Here is a 6,089-nt window from a genome sequence, read left to right as displayed (position 1 = left end):
TCGGAGTCTACAAGCAGAATCAGCTAAGACCCAAGATCAAGTCGTAAAAGAATCATAGATAGGAATCTTGTAACTAGCAGTTGACATACATATAAGTAGTTAGTTCAGTTTCTAATTTTCGTTTGTTTGTAATAAGGCGGTCAGTGACGTAGCAGTGACAACAGCAGCAGCAGTAGCAGCAAGCATTGCAATCCCATGGTAGTCCCAGCTACCAAAACTTCCCGAACTACATTGACCTGATTCCTGTTTAGCCCAGGATATGTAGGAAATCTTTGAAGCAAGATTCGGTCAAATCTTTCAGAAACATGCTTCATACGGAGTAGCCCATAGGCAAAAATCGCTCATACACGCTCACTTTATCTTTGCACGAAAACTCTTCGTGTTTCCGAACAAAGAGGGGCAGCTGTGAGCACGTGATTTTTGTTTTGCGCGATAGTCACTCCAAAAGAATAAAATTGGTCCTGCTGTACAATTTTTGGATTTCTGGGCGGCATTTTGTTGACTTATTCGTGACTTCGGCCCATTTTTATTTGTGTACTTTATTAAAACAAAATTCAAAATGTGTACGTGTCATGCATAATCTGAGCCATAACATGGTTTAAATAGAAAAGCATAAACAGGCACCTTTGTCCGTGATTTTGTTTTGTTTGACTTTACCTGTTTTGAAATATTTTAGTATGTGTGCAAGTAATTGTATTTGAGTGTGTATTTAATTTTAATCTGATTTTTTGGCTTAGTTTTGTTTTAAAATAAATAAGAAAAAAAATATAAAAATAAAAAAATAAGAAAAGACCCTTTCTTTTTCCGGATTGGGCCAATTTAATAAAATTGGCCCAAACAAACAATGCCCAAAACCCAGGCCTGCCCGGTCCAGGCCACCCGATGCCCAGAGAATCCAAACGACGTCGTTTTGATACAGGTTGATCTGGGCCGTTGATCTTAAATTGATCAACGGCCAAGATCAATTCCCCATAACCCATCAACAAACCCGACCCGTCTCACCCGGACCGACCCCAAACCTTTATCCTTGAAACGACGTCGTCCCTGTTTAGCCAAAGGATCCTGGCCCTTCATCTCATCTCATCTAACGGCCAGGATCCATTTGCTCACTAACTATATAAACTCCTAACACTACCCTGCCCCCCTATCCAAACCCCAGCCTTCGTCTCCCCAAACAAACAGCCCTAAAACCCTAGCCGCCCCTGCGTACTTCCGCCATGAAAGCCGGCGGCATGGATGCCGGTGACCTTCCCCTGAACACCATAGAACCCCCATGCCATCCTGAACCCAAATCCACCAACCCCATGGTTCGAATCACCCCCCAGGTCCTCGAATCTTCATTCGAAGATTCGAGTCAAAACTCGATCTAACCCAACCAACCCCAGTTTCATACCAGACACTCCCCAGACCCCCCTCGTGACCAAACCATACTTGGTTTGGTCCGAATCTGATCAGGGAAGCATGAATCCCAGATCTGAGTTTTGGAATTTGTGGGTTCTTCGTCACTGGTCCATATCCGTTCGAATCGAAGAGGTTAAGGTCTAATGGACTTTAATCCAAGTGTTTCTCGTCTGAGAAACACTTCGTTTAAAGTCCGTTCAGCCTTAAGAAAGGCTTGACCAAGTCTGAGTTAAGGTTTTGATCTTTTGCGGTTTAAGGTGAGTTTTCTTTCTTTTCTTAGTTGTTTTGGTTTGTTTGTTCGTTGTAAGGGTCTGTTCGTTTGCTGCTTATGTCCTTGACCTCTATCAACTGTGCTTCAACTACTTCGCCTGAACCTCTGTTTTGTTTGTCTAAATTCCCCCCTCCTATTCTGATAAGGCATTTTGTAGTTGTTTGTGCAAGTAGCTGATTTTCGAGTTTGGACTGGTTAGTTGACTCCCCTAGTGTATTCCTGTTTAGTCAGTATAATGCGAACCATGTATCAATACTGTTTAAATGTTTGATTTTTGGCTGCGATTGTGTATGTTCATACTAATATAGTCGAGTCGACATGTGTCGTCAATTAATTTCAACTGTCTGAGCATAGTAAATCGATTTGCTTCTGTTGAACATTTGTTGAAATCAATTCAGAACCAGTTTTGTTTACTTATAGCTGTTTGATTTGGATCAGTCAATGTAAAAAAGGGGATTGTTTATGTTTAAATCCTGAATTGGAAGGCATGTGCACTCGTGCACAGCATGTGCATTGGTGCACCTCATGTGCCTTGTGCACAGCCTGTTTTTCTGCATTAAGAAGCTTTTAAGTTTTAAACAATCTGACAGTATATGCTGTCAGATATATTCTACTACCCATACTTGCTTTTAGATAATAAAATGAAAAGTTAAAGCCTGCCAAGGGAATGTCATGGGATTAATACTTAAATAGCTGAGTGGAAACTGAAAAGAAATGGGCACATGGGAGGGGTATCTGATTAATTTAACAGGCTATAAAAGGTTTGATGTTGAGGCTTATAAAAGAGAGGCACATTGGGACATAGAGGACATCTGATAGAGGGGAGTTGAAGTTCTGGAGATAGACATACACACAAAGATAGAGAGAGAGACAGAATTAGGACATAGACACAGACAGACATAGAGGAGATCGGATAGACTGGGAGAGAGAAGAAAGGAGAGAGCCTGAAAGACATACAAAGAGAATAGACATAGAGGGATATTTAGACTGAGAGGACTGAAAAGGATAGAACTGATTTTAGGAAAACACAGATAGAGGGAGGTTAAGAGATAGAAAGTATACAATCTACAATCAGAAATTGCTTCTTCCTATTTGTTATTTGGGTTTTCAGTTGTTCAACTTGTTAAAATCAATTCTGATTCTTAGAAGTTCCAGTTGTGTCTATTTAGTCAAGTGTTTTCCATTGGTTTACTACTGGTTTGGTCTGTTTGGAGTTGTGATTCTACTCCACTGGGTGTTGCTGTCATTTGGCTACTGCTATCCTGCCCTGCTGCTGCTGCTATTTTGTTTTCTGCTGTTGCTGATTTCCCCATCTTCTTCCTCTTCTCTTTGGCATTTTCAGTTTGTTTCCAGGTACACATCTCAAGTCTCACATTGGTGTAGCTGAATGTAACATTGAAAAAGCATGAATAGAAAGATTTGAAGGAGTTATAATCACCCGTTTACTGACTGCCTTTTCATAAATATTGTTAAGTTTATGTAAATTGTAGTTTATAGCTGATAGGGAATACACTGTTAAACTTGTGCTATGTTGATTTGAATTGTGGCTTCGATTCGTTTAGCAGCATACAGGATGTAAACAGAACTCTTGGAATGAGAAATTATTTAATGTGATTGTTAAAATTAAATTCACTTTTTCAGCATGTATTGAATAAGTAAGGGCAAATGGCCCTCAAACCTAGCCAAATATCATATGGTTTTGAACTGCCCGGTTTTCGATTTCTTTAGGCCTTTATAGGATTGGTTTTGAATGTTATCGGGGGGTATTCTTCACTAAGAAATTCTATCAACCCTGTTTAAGCAAGTTAATCTAACTTTGGCCTAAAGATGTTTGTTCGGATTAAGTGTCGTATTTTCATTAGACTAGGCGGATTTCTTCTGTCAAACTAAAGCAATTTTCCATTGAAGTGTAGTGTTTTCTCTACTTTGTAAATAATTAATCAGAAATTGATAGGAATCCAGATTAGGCAAAAGCTTATAATTGAATTAGCATGCACCTTTTCTTCTAGTTTTAGAGACAAATGCATTAGAAATGTAGCCGCTTTAGGATATCCTTTCTAAAATAGAGATGAGCCTCGCCAAATAAAAATGTAAATTGCGGGGCCCTCAATAAATAACCATAATAATTATTTAGAATTCAGGATAGGCTGTTTAGTGAATTTCATGGCCTTCTACAAAATAATAACGCGCTAGACCCTTTAGGCGCCTTTAATAAATTACATTCTTAAACTTGGGTGCGCATTGATGTGACCCGAATCCAAATCTCAACGGAGTCGAAATGTGTTAACAACTACGGGTGCATTGATTGTGACGTGGTTCGAGATGCATTTTCACGACGTTGCAATTCTGTAAAAATAAATGATAATAATAAAAGCGGTTTAAACTTAATAAAAGCACATAAGTCACAACATGTATTTAAATCAGATATTTAGCCATTATAACAATTTAAGCGACCGTGCTAGAACCACGGGATTCGAGGGTGCCTAACACCTTCCCTCGGGTCAACAGAATTCCTTACTTAGAATTTCTGGTTCGCAGACTTCATTTGGAAAAGTCGAAAATTTCCTCGATTTGGGATTCAAGATAAACCGGTGACTTGGGACACCAAAAGCCAAACCTTTCCCAAGTGGCGACTCTGAATTAAATAAATAATCCCATTTCGAATATTGTCACTTAAATTGGAAAAACTCCACCCGCGCATCTTACCCCTCGGGGCGGGGCGCGCAAAAAGGAGGTGTGACAAGTAATAATAAAATTTATTTTTGGACTTCATCCATATCTCCTTGTCGTAGTTCTCTTGAATTCGCATATATCATTAGTTGATCTCTTGAGTAGTAGCTCCAGATAGCATTTTCTTGTAAATAATTGTTGGCTAGCTCTTGGATAATAGTTGTTATTCCAATTATTCTTTTGTTGGCGTAAAAACCTGGTATCTCGATTTTTGGTATTTCTGGTTGTTGTTCTATTTCTTCTGGTATTATCATATCTCGTGTCAATCCTATTTTTACAACATGTATAATAGGTTTTATTTCATCGTATAGTATCTCAGCTGGTGTTGTATAGAATTTTATAAAAAATAGGTTTTCTTTTGTAATTCTTTTAAATGTAATAAATGCTTTATATAGATCTGATATTCCACTTATCTCTTCCCCATCATAGGTATATACCGTGCTAAGTAATCCGTAATTGTAACATGTTTTTACTAAATTGGCTCTAGTTTTTGGCTGTGCAATAAGCCTATTATATCCTTGGACTTTTTAGGTTATATAGTCCTGTGTTGGATCTGTTGTAGTAGTTGCTCTGGGGTTAAGGTTTAGAAATGTTTGAATTTTGTATATATTTTCAATATAGGTCTAGGTAATATAGTTGTATATTTTTTTATTTTGGTGTAAGCTGTTGGCATAGGTTGATGTTTGTGGTGTCGTAACTATTGTTTTTTTGGCCTTTTCGGAGTAATTGGTTTATCAAATATGTTATTTTAATTGACATTGGTATGTGGCTTTTTGTTAACTTGTTTACCTGTACCTGCAGCTGTATATAAACAAACTTTGTTATGGTTTTTTTGGAGTTTCCCAACGTCTCCTTCTAACTCTGGAAGTTTTGAGTCTTCCGATCGACTTAGCTCCGCATCTTTATAGTCATGCTGCTGACTTGGCTGGCTTTTCTCTAGCTGTTGTAATCTTTTTCCCATACCATCCATCTGTAAAGATAGAGTAGTAAGGATTGCAAATAAATCTTTTGTTTCTTGGCTTTCATCAGTTTGGGTACCTTTGTCTTGATAGGTAGTCTGCAATAACATTTTTGTCAGTCCTTATTACTACAATTGTAAATGTAAAATTTTGTATATTTAATACAAGCCTTCTTATTTCTTTCGTAGTTACTGAATCTTGTACTTTCCGTGTTATCCACTATTTTACTTGTGTATTATCTGTTCTTACAATAAACTTGTTATAAACGATATATGGCTCAAATGCTAACAGACATTTATATAATCCAAATAATTCTTTCCAATTTATCTCCCATTTTAATTGTGGTTCCGTTTATGATCCTGAATAATATCTACAATGGTGTTCATTTTTTTCATTATCATATTTATATTTTAGAACTCCATAGCTGTGGTCACTAGAATCAGTTTCTACTATGTATGTTAACTGTCTTTTTTCATCTGGAAAATATAGTTTTGGTAATTTTTTACACATATTTTTTATCTTCTTTATATGTGTTTTATCTTTTTCGTCAAAATGGTATTCTACATCCTTTTTTAATTTTTTCTGTAGTGGTTTTAAGTTTTCTGCTAATTTAAGGATATATTCCCTTACTTGGTTAACTAATCCTAAAAATGATTGTAACTTCTTTTTCGTATCAAGTGTTTCGTTTAAGTTAATTATTTTTTGTACTATATGAGTTTGCATTTTTA

At 37.0% G+C, this 6,089-nt stretch overlaps 1 pseudogene; it reads right to left on the bottom strand.

The window, feature by feature from the left end:
- Positions 1-4,428: 4,428 nt before the first annotated feature.
- LOC138879379 (uncharacterized) lies at positions 4,429-5,532 on the bottom strand (annotated as a pseudogene).
- Positions 5,533-6,089: the final 557 nt, after the last annotated feature.

Source organism: Nicotiana sylvestris, chromosome 10, assembly GCF_000393655.2.
Source record: "Nicotiana sylvestris chromosome 10, ASM39365v2, whole genome shotgun sequence".
NCBI classification, from domain to species: domain Eukaryota; kingdom Viridiplantae; phylum Streptophyta; class Magnoliopsida; order Solanales; family Solanaceae; genus Nicotiana; species Nicotiana sylvestris.
The sequence above is the reverse complement of the archived record's forward strand: the minus strand, read 5'-3'. Positions and strand labels throughout refer to the sequence as shown.